This window comes from Equus caballus, chromosome 16, assembly GCF_041296265.1.
Source record: "Equus caballus isolate H_3958 breed thoroughbred chromosome 16, TB-T2T, whole genome shotgun sequence".
NCBI lineage: Eukaryota > Metazoa > Chordata > Mammalia > Perissodactyla > Equidae > Equus > Equus caballus.
Genome location: NC_091699.1, coordinates 86,906,504 through 86,918,548, shown reverse-complemented (window position 1 = coordinate 86,918,548; position 12,045 = coordinate 86,906,504). Strand labels below are relative to the sequence as shown.

Below are 12,045 nucleotides of genomic sequence, written 5' to 3'. Positions count from 1 at the left end.
TCAGGTGGCTTTTAGAAGCAAACTTCAATGTAACAACAGAGCCAAAACAGAGGAAGTCAAAGAACTCTGCAAGGCACAGCTAGTAGCGCTCTGAAAGCCAGGGTTTCCTGTTTGCTAGCAAACCTCCTTCTCCCACAGGGGCCTTGCTCAACATTAACTGGTCCTGTTTGCCACGGCGGCTCTTGGTCAGTTCACTGAAAGCCACTTGTTTCCATTGTGCCTTTGCAGTCCCTGCCAGTGCCCCCTGCCCCCCGCCCCCCTTCCCCCTGCCCCCCTTCCCCCTGCCCTTCCTGCCCCTCTCAGCGAGTTTCTTCAGTGGTTTCTAATTCCTCTTAATCCTCCCACTGCCATTTGTCCTCACTTCCCCCAATCCTTTCAAGTACCATTTGGTTCCTCCAAGCCTTTGTCCTCTTCCTCTCTTCCTATTAATCCCAGGCCTTGCAAATCGCTCCCAGTCCTACAGGTCCCTCCCTTTACACGCCAGTCCTTCACGCCCTCCCGGTACCTCCACCCCTCAACCCCTCCCACTCTTCCCGGCTCCCACTCTACCTCAAAGAACACAGGCATTTTAGTGGTGATAAATACAGCTCAACTGCCTCTCCAAAACACTGTACCAATTTACACTTACGTCAACGTTGAACTCCATGAATGGGCTTGACCTCAGATACACCTTCGCTAACCCTGTTACTCTTTTTAACTGTCTGATAATATGTGTTGTGAAAATAAACATCTTACTGCTGTTGTATCTTATATTTTCTTGATTACCAGTACTGTTGAAAATCTTGTCCTCTCTGTTTTTGGTTAACTGTATTTCTGACCCTGTGAATTGCCTGTTCATAGTCTTTCTCCATTTTTTAATTGGGGTGCCTTTTTCTTACTGATTTATACGTTTGAATTATTAGTTTTTTATATATATCATGAATATTTTCTCCTCAATATCCCTTGTCTTCTAACTAACCAGGGTAAGACAGACTGAATATTCCTCAAAATGCTGTTATGCAGATATAATGGGATACTGGCCAACTAAGATTTGAAGAAACGTTCAAAAGCTGTTAAAAGAATTTCATCCAGTATGAATTGCTATGAATTTTATAAGCAGGTAAAAGAAGCAGGTGAATATGGTGCATTGATCAGTGAATTAGGTGTCAGCAAATCGTCTGCTTCCTTTCCCAGCATATCTGCTCACATACCTCAAAGTGTGACTGCATTTCTTAATTTTATATGTCTACTTTCCCTTCACATTCATTACCTTTCTTTCTTTTGTTTTCTAATCACACAAGCAATCTATTTTATTGTGGAAAGATTTAAAATATACATATATACAGACAACTGTAGCAGACATTTTTGTGCCTTCTCAGTAGTCATTCCCCTCACCCATGACGGTAAAGCCCAGATTTTGTTCAGACATCCACTCAAACTCGTTAATTGGATTAATTCTCCAATTTTACTAATTCATTTATGAATTTCTGAGAAAGTTACATTAAAAAGAGTAGTAGAAGAAACCTAGAAACCTTGGTTCCACAGTCCCAGGCCCTTCAGTGATGTGGGGGACCCTGGAGCCACATGAGGTGACCACAGGAAGAGGGTCCACTCACTCAACAACAGGGCAGTGAGCCTGCCTTTGGCCCCACTGTGCGGATCCATTTAGAGGGGCTCTCACAAGTTCCTAAAAGGTATCTAACATGGATTCAGAGTGTGGCAGTTTGCAGAACTGGTGGGCTGGCTGTCCCAGTAGATATATTTACTCTTAGGGCGGTGTAGGTGAGAGAACCTGGCAGATGATGTGATGTATGACAGACGTTGGTATCCTGCCTGATCCTAGGGGACACAAGGGAGAGGGACTGAGCCAGAAGCAGAGAAGGTTTCTTTATGAGGGACTTTATATGACTTGAACTGGTAGCCTTGTGAATGCAGTGAGATTGCATACGTGGCTGGAGGTCTGGGGACTCTCAGGTTACAAGTCAAATATCACAAATATGTTGCAGACACAGACTCAGCCACGAAATGCACAGAAAATCCTTTAGAGCCAAACAATGCAGACTCAGGCCCAATGTACAAGCTGAATACGCTGCAAAACAGACATGATGCTTCCATAGAGGAAGGGGAATCTCCTCTGCCACGTGTTCTGTGTTTTTTGTTATAAAATATTTCACACCCCAAATAATTTAATATGTAAGAGATAAAGAAGCCGGTAAATATCACATATAAATCACCTAGCTTGAGAAATAGAACCTGACCAATCTTTTAGAAGACCCCATGTACGCTTCTATTTAATACCCTAAACTGAAAACTGAACACAACACCTTCACCTCACATGTCATTGGCCAAAGTCGCACCACATGCCCATCCCTAAACTATTATTTGAGGGTAACAGAGCCATCCGATTGCTCAGATAAGTGATCTCAGAACTTTGTGGTCTCAGGACTCCTTTACATTCTTAAAAATTACTGAGGACCCAAAGAGCCTTCGTTTATATGGGTTACATCTAGTGATAATACCATATTAGAAACTGAGAAAATTTAAAAATATTTAATTCATTTACAAATTACAATAATAAATCCAATACATGTTAGTACACACACACACACACACTTTTTAAGAAAAACACATTTTCTAAAACAAAAATAATTAGTGAGAAGAGCCACTCTGTTGTACATTTTTGCAAATCTCTGTCTGGCTTAACAGAAGAGAGCTGGATTCTCCTATCTGCCTCTGCATTCCGGTCTATTCTAATGCTGTTGTCAGTATATGACAAAAATTTGGCCTCACAGGGATACGTAGTTGGAAATAAGGGGAGTATTTTGATAGCCTTTTCAGATAATTGTGGATACTCTTCTCTGATCCTACACCAGAACTCAACAAATGATAGCTTCTTAAAGGTCAGAAGCAATGTGGGATCTAAAACTACATCAATGAATGTTTCCTACTCTGTTACATTAAAAATCCATGGGGCTATCTTGCAATTAGAATAGATTTTTTATCTGTACATCATGGCATTGTAACATCACACAGTCATTTGGAAAATATTGGTTCACTAAGTGTAGTGTTATTGAAACATGTCCACGTATTCTTCGGTACTCTTCCCTTTAAGAGGTGGAGCTTAATTTCCCTCTCTTTGAGTGTGGCCTGTACATGTGACTCACTCTAATGAATAGAACGTGGTGGAAATTACAGAGCATGACTTCTGAGGGTAGATCATAAAAGACACTGAGGCTTCTATCTTGCTCCCTCTCTCTGATCACTTGCTCTGGGAGAAGCTGGCTGCCAAGCTGTGCGCATGCTCAAAGCCCCGTGGAGAGGTCCGTCCAGTGACACCTCCTGCCAACAGCCACGTGAGTGCACCTCTTGGAAGCAGATTCTCCAGGTCCAGTCAAGCCTTCAGATGGCCGCAGCCTCAACAGATGTCTCGACTGCCACTGCAGGAGAAACTCTACGTCAGAACCATCTGCATAAGCCACTCCCAAATTCCTGACACACAGAAACTGTGAGATAATAAGTGTTTGTTATTCTAAATCACTATGTTTAGGAGTAACTTGTTATGCAACAACAGATATCTAATAGGCTGCTTATGCAGATCTCCCAAGTGTTGACACATTTCATTATTCAATATAAAAAAATCACATTTGCTAATATCACCACCAAGCTCATCAGAAGAATCTTTTAAGTACTGGGAAGCTGTCAAGATATATGGCAAATATATATTTTTCAAAATTCTAATTTTTGCTTGAAAGACCAAATTTTATCATTGGCAACAAATAATGTCAATTGCTTCCCTTGAAGTGACAAGCTTACTTTGTTCGTTTTCTAGAAAAGTCTACCAAACATCCAAGTCCAAAGAATCACACTGTCAGTCATTCAAGTACAGGAGGCATTTTTTGCAAAAAAATTCTAGTTCAGCCAGCAAATCAACACAAGCACAGAACTGCTTTTTGTTGAGCACGTGACACCGATTACTACCTCCAGGGCAGGAGTTCCATCTCACGGAGGACAGCAAGTAGTATACCACCTGCCAAGAGGACCAGCAGTCCCAAGATGTCAACCCACTGCATGGTTTGCAGGTGTTAGGGTTGCAAAGAAAGACTCGACTCACACAGGCAGTGGATAGAACAACACTTTCCTCACACAGAGAAGAGACAGGGTGAGACCAGCATCAGCAGTGAGTGTCCCCCGCGGCCAGCACGCAGGGTCTGCACGCACTCCGCCTGTGCCGCAGATGAAGGGCTCTAGTGTCTCCCCACAGGAGCCCGCGCAGCAGTAGGGGTGGGTAGGTGCCATATGACACAAAGGCTTTAGCAGAACAAAGAGGTACACATTAAGTCCAGAACAGGGACAGAGATTCTCGAACAAAGATATGCCCAGCACAGGCCAGGAAAGCTCTTTGTCTCTTCGTAAGGAAACGTTCCAGACCCAAGGCATGCTCTTATGTGACTGTACAGCGGTTCAAAGACTGCACACACGTGACTGCCTTTCCCAACACTTTCCTCAAGACAAACACAGTACCTTGGTATGCAGCAAGCCTGCTTCATGCGTACTTCCCATTCTGTCACACAGGGTAGCAACAGGACCTCTACTCAAGGTTCAAAATGGAGTAAAATGAATACTTTTTACAGCTTCATGAAGAACATTCTTAAGTGAAACTGGCTCCCCCTCCCCCCTAAAAAGCTTTGGTGAAAAATACAACTGCAAATATAGTTTGATGCCACTGCCTTGATTCACGCCAAGGTGCTAGCAGTTTTCCATGTCACTTTAAGTTTAAATGTCAATACACTGAAAAATGTAAACAAATCTTAGTATTATTGTGAAACAGTTCTGCCCTTGCAGATCCCCTAAAAGGGTCTCAGGAACCTCCACAGCTAGCACAGAGGAATGTGGGAACATCGAATTACTAGTAGTAGGTGCGGGGAGGGAGGGGAGAGCGCCAGGCAACGCTGGGAAGTCTGTAGTTCACGCACCTGTCTTGTAGAAGTTACCAGTAGCTGTAGCTCCTTAGGAACAAATAGGGAGGTGTGCACTTCACTTAACACGTTTGGAACAAAACTAAATTACTATGGGTTGTGTGTCTCACAGAGAACCAGAGCTCTGAAAAATGCGTTCCTCATCTGCCTGCTCAGAGACACGTAAGTTTCTTCCTTTTGAGACATACAGAGATGATGGGTCTCATTCCCTCGCTCCCTCACCCCTGCTCCCTGACCCTCCCATTTTGCCCCAGTAACTTTCAGTCCCTCAAATGTTCTGCAGTTCCATCTTAGTCCACTCCTTCCCTCCAAATGCTGCAGACTCCCTATCTCAATCCCAATCCCACCAGTTGCTCCCATTTCTAGCCAGGTGCTCTAGGTGGCCTCCGAGGGGAAAGGTGAAAACAGGTAGTGGGACCGACAAGCGTCGTGGGGTCTGAGGAAGGAGGCTGCCTTTCTCCAGAGTCCAGGCATTTGAGGACACGTGGTGGACGGGCCATAACTAGCCAGAGGGCAAGGGCCATAGGAAAGTTATCTTCTTGGGAACAGAGGCAGCACGTCAGGAACCACAGACCTTCCCCTCCCTGCTACTGTCCACACCTGTCCTCACTACCCACAGCTTCGACTCCCTCAGCCACTGCTGGAAGTAGCAGAAGAGCTATGGGACCCCCACGTGGAGCCACGGGGGGTTACGCCCTTAGGGCCAAGGTCTCACTAATTCCCAGAGGAAGACGGGCAAGGCAGGGTTGGGAACAAAGGGTACCCGGGACCTTCTAGCTATGGGCCTCCATTTCCAGACACGCCGGCGGCGGGAGAGAGGCTGCAGCGCCCGCAGGCCGACAGAGCCGGGGCAGGCAGGGCGAGGGTAGCGCCGGGGCGGGCCTCGTGGCGCCGGGCAGAAGCAGCCAGAACGCTGCACAGCCAAGCGCAGAAGGACTGTCGCCAGGCCCTCTCCCTCCAAAGGCCCGGTTTCTCTGACTCACGAACGACCCCTGGAGGTAAACAGTCCGCGAAACCTCGAACCGTTCTACCCCCTTCAGAAAGCGTCTCTACTGCCTGGCTCGCCCATCTTCCGCTTTCAGAAAAAAAGCGTAGTTCCGGGATGAGGACCCCGAGGAGCTTTCTGGGAAATGGAGTCCGAGTCAGGAGGATTCTGGGAGTCGTAGTTTCTACTGTTCCCTGTGCGCACGCGCATTTCCGTTTTCGCGTCCTGCCGCCTTTTGCTCGGCGGCGCGGCAGACAGACGTGTACACGTGTGCCTGGCCGTTTTTCGATCTGCGGTAGCTCAGGCTCCTCGTTCAGTGGGAAGGGATCCCGGGGCGGGAGGGGGGTGGGGAATGTGACTGACAGACTTGGGTCCTCCATCAATTACAATTGCCAATTGTAATTGGGCAATGACAGTCTCCGAGATGCAGGACGTAGGGGCAGCGCGTTAGGGCCCGGAGGACGAGGCATCAGAGCCCAAACCTTGGGGTGTGGCATAGGACCTGGCCGAGGGGCGACGCGTCCAAAGTCTGGGGCCTTGAGAGCCTAGAGTCTCCAGTGAGCAGGGCTACTACGACGTTGAAAGGACCCTCAAGTTAGACTGCGGAGATGGGCTTTATCCCCCCACAGTGTAGAGCTGTTGTCAGTTTCAGGCGGGGCGCGCTGTGGCCCTAATTTCATTTTATTAAGGTCAGTTCCGCTGTGGTTCGGAAGAGTCGCTAGGGGGAGGGCATTGGAGATGGAGCAGTAGTCCAGGGAGATGTGATGAGAACCAGCGGTGGCAGTGGCAGTGTGGACTGAGCCGGTGATGCCGGTTCAGGAGAGGGAGGAGCTGAGGATTTCCAGATTTTTGGTTTGGGCTACTGGCATGTATGCAGATATTCTCACCTAGTGAAATTCTTACTCAGAATCTGTCTCAACCCAAAAAAGACTTGAGGGGTCCATGAGTGAGCACACGTGCAAATCCATGGACAAAACTATTCAGATGCACACTTTGACTCAGAGGACATTCGTGTGCATAGCCACGCAGCTCTGTTATACCCACCCTGTGAGTGCACTGGCGTGTAAATACACACAACCACGTAGCTCCTCATGACCACATACTCACTGCCCAGAAAGGGCCCTGATAAATGCATCCTTCATGTCACCTCAAAGAGCCGCTGCCCAGAGCTGAGGAGGCCCTGTTATCTTGGTCTAAGTGTGGCCTCTGGGCCAAAAGGACACGGTGATTTCTTTGGGCTTCTCTCTGGAAACTTCAGGCACAGCTCAGCCTTTATCCTTCCTACTACATCCATGTCCACCATGACTCTCTGACTCCTCCTAGTTTTCTTCCTGCCACCCTGGCCTGATGGGAGGGAGAAATGGGGCTTGAATTCAGGTAAGGGCTTTGCTTATGTGAATGTGTTTGCTGAGCATCTTCCCAGAGCAAGCAGTAGTTCTGAACATATTTGTATGTGCTGAGCTCTTTTAAGAATCTAATGAAAGCTGTGGCCCCTCTTCCCAGATAAACACACATCTTTATATCCACACTATTTTGAAAACAAAACTGAAACCCATCTAGGGGGCCCTGATTAAGAACCTCACTAGAGATAGAAAAGGTTGGTTTCCTAGCTGCCCTCTCTGCGGTCTTCAAGTGGCTCTAGAGGGGAGAAGAGGAGGGCCCCAATCTCCCAGAGGAGTCAGGCCGTGAAGAAGGGGCAGCCTCCCCTCCCATCCATCTGTTACCCTTAGTCATGGAGCCAGACTGTCAGTCTTGCGGGTCCTCTGCTGGGCAGTCAGTCTGTCAGCTGGTTAGTGGAAGAGCCAGCCAGACAGGCAGTTCCAGCTCATCAGATGTTATTTAGGGTTAGTAGGTCAGTTAGAAAGCCAGTAGGTCAATCAAATGATTTATGGTTTAGAAACTTAATCAGCCAATTAGCCAGTCAGTCACTCAGGATTAATTTTTCAGATGGACAGTGGTCCATCAAGATCTATCAGACAGAAGATCAATTTAATGGTCAGTCTGTCCATCAGGGAGCCAGTTGTTGAGAATGTTAAACAGCTGGTTCATCAGTAGGACAACAGGGCAGTTGGGGTGAGACCATCTAGATACGGAGTGTGTTTCTACTGCTACATCCTCAAGGCAATGTGGGCAGGTAGAGAGAAGAGTTGACTCCTAGGCCACCAGATGGAGCTTCAGTTTTTGGGAAAGAGGTGACGTCTGGTGAGGGGACAAGGAAAGGAGAGGAAAGGAAAGCTTTTCTGGGCACTGCTGCCAGGGGCACAGCCGCACTGGGCAATTCGGGGGAGGGAGGGTGGAGGAGGAGCACCTTACCTGTCTGCCCCAGGAGCATGGAGGGGAGCAGCTCCCCAACGCTGAGGTACCTACTGAGGGCAGGATCTGCCCTCTGTTGAGATGCCTCTCTCTTCCCGGGCTGCTGCTTCAACTTCTCTAGGGGCCAGGGTGGGGTCAGACCAGTGGCCTAAAGCCTCCTTGTTGAACTCGGTGGCCAGCTGCCGCTTCTGCAATGGACAGCCACTCTAACTAAAGCAGGAAGATAGAGGTTAGTTAAAGAGAATGAAGGAAACATGGGGAAAGGACAGCAATGGACTTCATTTCCCTTGGGGAATAATTGAGATGTTATATAAGGTGTCAAATACCGCATTGGGCACAAGGGCAGGACTCAGAAGCTTCGAGTTCTTTTCTCTCCCAAAGGGAAGTGCGTGAGTGCAGGGAGTTCGATCTCCCCATTGTACCTAGAGCATGATGCAATGCCTCCGGGTGGGCTTCCTGGCTTAAAGAAATGGGCAGGGACATATTCTGGTTCCAGCTGGTTAGGTGAGTCAGAGCCGTTAAAAGAAAGAGTAGCTTGGGGGCAGTCATGGTTGCTGCCATGTGGAGTGCCCCGTGTACCTGGCACCTTCCGGGCACTCTCTCCTGGGAGGGGTCTTCCCGGTTCCCAGGTGAGGAACATACCACCTAGAGAGACTAGATATAGTGTCTGAGGTCTCACAGCTGGGAAGTGATACAGAACTGCTTTTGAACTCGGCCTGTGTGGCTCCAGAGCTCTTTCCTTTTCTGGGATATCACACTCCAGACACAGATGGAGAAAGGGAAGAGGGAAAGGACTGGAGGTTGCTAGGTCCCAGGAAGAGTTGCCCGGGGCCTCCTGACAGGACTGTCTCCTTCAGAGATTCTGCAAACCTCACGTCCCCCATGGTGACACTAAGACCCTTCTCTCTCTCCCAGTCATGCAAGAAATGTGCCAGCAGCTACAGTCCGTGTACAGCCCTGCAGCCTTGTACCACTGCAGGTAGTAAAGCTGGAGAGGTAAGTGGGAGCCAGACCATGAAGGGCCTGTGAGTCATCTTAGGGAGCTTGCGTGTTCTCTAGAAGGCAGTGGAGGGCCAGGGGTTTTCACAAGGAGTGGGGTGATTTGATTTGCGCCGACACAAATGTGTAGTCCACATAGGTCAGAGAGAAATGCTGAGTCTGTGATTAGTCTGTGTCAGTGAGCCCCGCTGCAGACTTCGGGTGGGACCCGTGAGAAATGCTTACTTCAGTGGGTGCTGACCACGAGCAAGGGCTCTGCGGTCAAGCTGCTCTGACTCCCAGTTCTGCCACTTCCTGCCTCTGAGGCCTTAGCAAATGCCCTCGCCTCTCAGTTTTCCCCGTCTTAAAAATGGGAGATAATATGGAGGATTTCTAAGCTGCAGGGCTGCTGTGAGGCTGAAACAGGGGTATGCGTACAAAGCACAGTGCTTGGCGCGTGGCAGCACTCAGGGAACGCTGGGTCATCCTCACATCCAACACACCCCCGCCCCCCTTCCAATCTTCTCCGCTTCATGTCTTCCCAGCCACTGTTTGGCGACCAGGTCCAGGCAGGCTTGGAGCTGACAGCATCTCATTCTGTGGCTTCCTGCCCGGGGGCTCCTCGGATGCCGGAGTGCCCAGGTGAGCCCGCCGGGCTCTCATGCATGGTCAACCCAGAAGCACAGAGGACCCAGCTGTGGGTGGAGCCGGGGGATAAAGGTTTCCCCCTCTTCCCCAGGTGAACACTTGGGAGACACATTTCATATGGCTTCTCGGGGTCCCGTGGGCTGGAGCCCCCAGTCACGGCAGTCAGCTCAGCGTGCATCCTCACTGTGCCCCCCCAGCCCAGCCTCCCTGTCCTTCACTTCTGCTCCTTGGGACCACATTCCCTAATAAACACCTACACTGAGGTATTTTTTCCTCAGACTCTGCTTTCAGAGGGACCCAGCCTAAAACAACCCGTTATAAGATGATCTTACTTTCTTGGAAATGCTGCATTACAAAAAAATGGGAAGAAGAATCAAAAGGAGCGAAAACATGATCGTCTATCGAGAACCTTCCTTGGAGAAGGGTAGACTCTTGCCTGTTACGCATTCGTCTGTGTGAGGGGAACGGAGTGAGGGTAGAGGAAGCAGGATGCTGAGGGAGCTGGAGCAGCTTTGTCGTCTAGGATGACCCCGTTGCACACCTGTGTTGGCTGCTTACTACTGACTCTCTGATCCTGGCAGATGTCCGCCTCTGAACCTGTTTCCTCACCTGTAACACAGAGGCAGTAAATGCCAACTCATACGATGAGACACAGAGACCATGTCAGCTGAGTGCCGAGCCCGGTGCCCAGGCCCTGGTGTGCGTCAGTAAATGCTGTCTTGGTGGAACAGCCCTGTGTAATCAGCTTGGGACTGTCTGGGACCAAGTTTCTCCTGCTGCTTCGTGTGTGCTTACTTCCCTTCCACAGTAAAATGGTGAGCCTCTCAAAGGCAGTGATAGAAGTCTGTGATCAATAGACACATTATCCCTTTCAAATAAACGACTCCAGCGTTACTGCCCAGACCAGCAGAGGCCTCAGCCCCTAGGGTTTGCTTGCTTCCCATAGCAGGTCGGTGCCCAGGAAGCCACTCTGAGACAGTTATGTATGCAGGAAGTTTATTGGGGTGGGTTCTTGGGGTCAACACTGTGATGGAAGGGAAGGAAGCAGGATGAGGCAGACGTGGACTGCGATGCAGTCACAAGGCCTCAACTGACCCTGTGGGGAGCACTGGACCTAGAGTGGCCCTTCAGGGTTGTCCTCAGGCTTTAAATCCCTGCCCTGTCCAGTCATTGGATGTGGCTGCCCTGAGAAGGAGGCACTGCCAGCCCGCACATTCCCGGCCACGGGGAAAGAAGTGAAGTGGGGGCTCTGGGTGGAGCAGTGCCCACCACACCTTCAGTTCTAATGGGTGGCTCTGGAGGATGTGGCGGTTACTGCTAGCTCTCCACCCAGTGTCCACTCACCCCTTCTTCCTTATTAAGAGGTGCCTGATTGTTTGAGACAGCAGTGTGCCCAATAAAAATACTCACTTTCCTAGACTCCTTTGCAGTGGAGGTGGGCCAGCGACCGCACTGTGGCTAGTAAGATGTAAATAGCAGTCTGGGCTCCTGATGACGTGGTGGAGCCATTAGAGAAAATGAAAAGCTGTATCTGCTTAACCACTGTGATCAGGTTTCTGTTGTATGTAACCAAACAGTTCTAAATGGTTCACAGAGGCATTATCATATCCTGTCTTAAGAACAGGGTCCTTCAAGTTAAATGAACGACACCTCTGGGTCCCAGCTCTGTGCATACCAGCTAGCTATGTGGAACCTCGGAGGAGTCACTCCACCCGGCTTCCTGTTTCTGTAAAATGGGAACGACAGGACTACCTGGCACATGTCTCATGTAACACTAGGGTAGCCAACTTGTTCCAGTTTGCCTGGACTTGCTCGGTTTTAGCACTGAAATCCCAGACAAACAGGGACAGCTGGTCACCCCATTAAAACACATCCCCAAACACCCTACCTCCTTTACGGATGGAAGACTGGGCCCTGAAGGCTAAAAATTCTATTTGATGCTGCCTCCTAGTGGCTGAATAAAACATAACTTCACTGCAAAAATCAGTTTTAGATTCTATAAGTGGTTTTATCTTAACAAAAATAGCAACCGCAGATGGTTAGAGGCCAAGTCGGAATATTCTCCTAACCATTTAGATTTAAATTAAACTGCCGTGACCCCACTATGTTTTAGTACTTCTTGATATTCGCCAGCAAATATAGTATCTTGTAGGGCTATCGGGAGGA

The 12,045-nt window shown here is 48.9% G+C and overlaps 2 long non-coding RNA genes across 2 annotated transcripts; one reads left to right on the top strand and one right to left on the bottom strand.

Annotated features, from left to right (window-relative positions):
* Positions 1-2,514: 2,514 nt before the first annotated feature.
* LOC111768432 (uncharacterized) lies at positions 2,515-4,823 on the bottom strand. Its single transcript, XR_002800806.2, has 2 exons — positions 4,501-4,823; positions 2,515-3,416 (listed from the first exon to the last, which is right to left on the bottom strand). It is a non-coding gene; the product is annotated as an uncharacterized lncRNA (long non-coding RNA).
* A 1,337-nt stretch (positions 4,824-6,160) lies between these two features.
* LOC106781846 (uncharacterized) lies at positions 6,161-11,036 on the top strand. Its single transcript, XR_001378609.3, has 4 exons — positions 6,161-6,629; positions 9,169-9,249; positions 9,777-9,873; positions 10,158-11,036. It is a non-coding gene; the product is annotated as an uncharacterized lncRNA (long non-coding RNA).
* Positions 11,037-12,045: the final 1,009 nt, after the last annotated feature.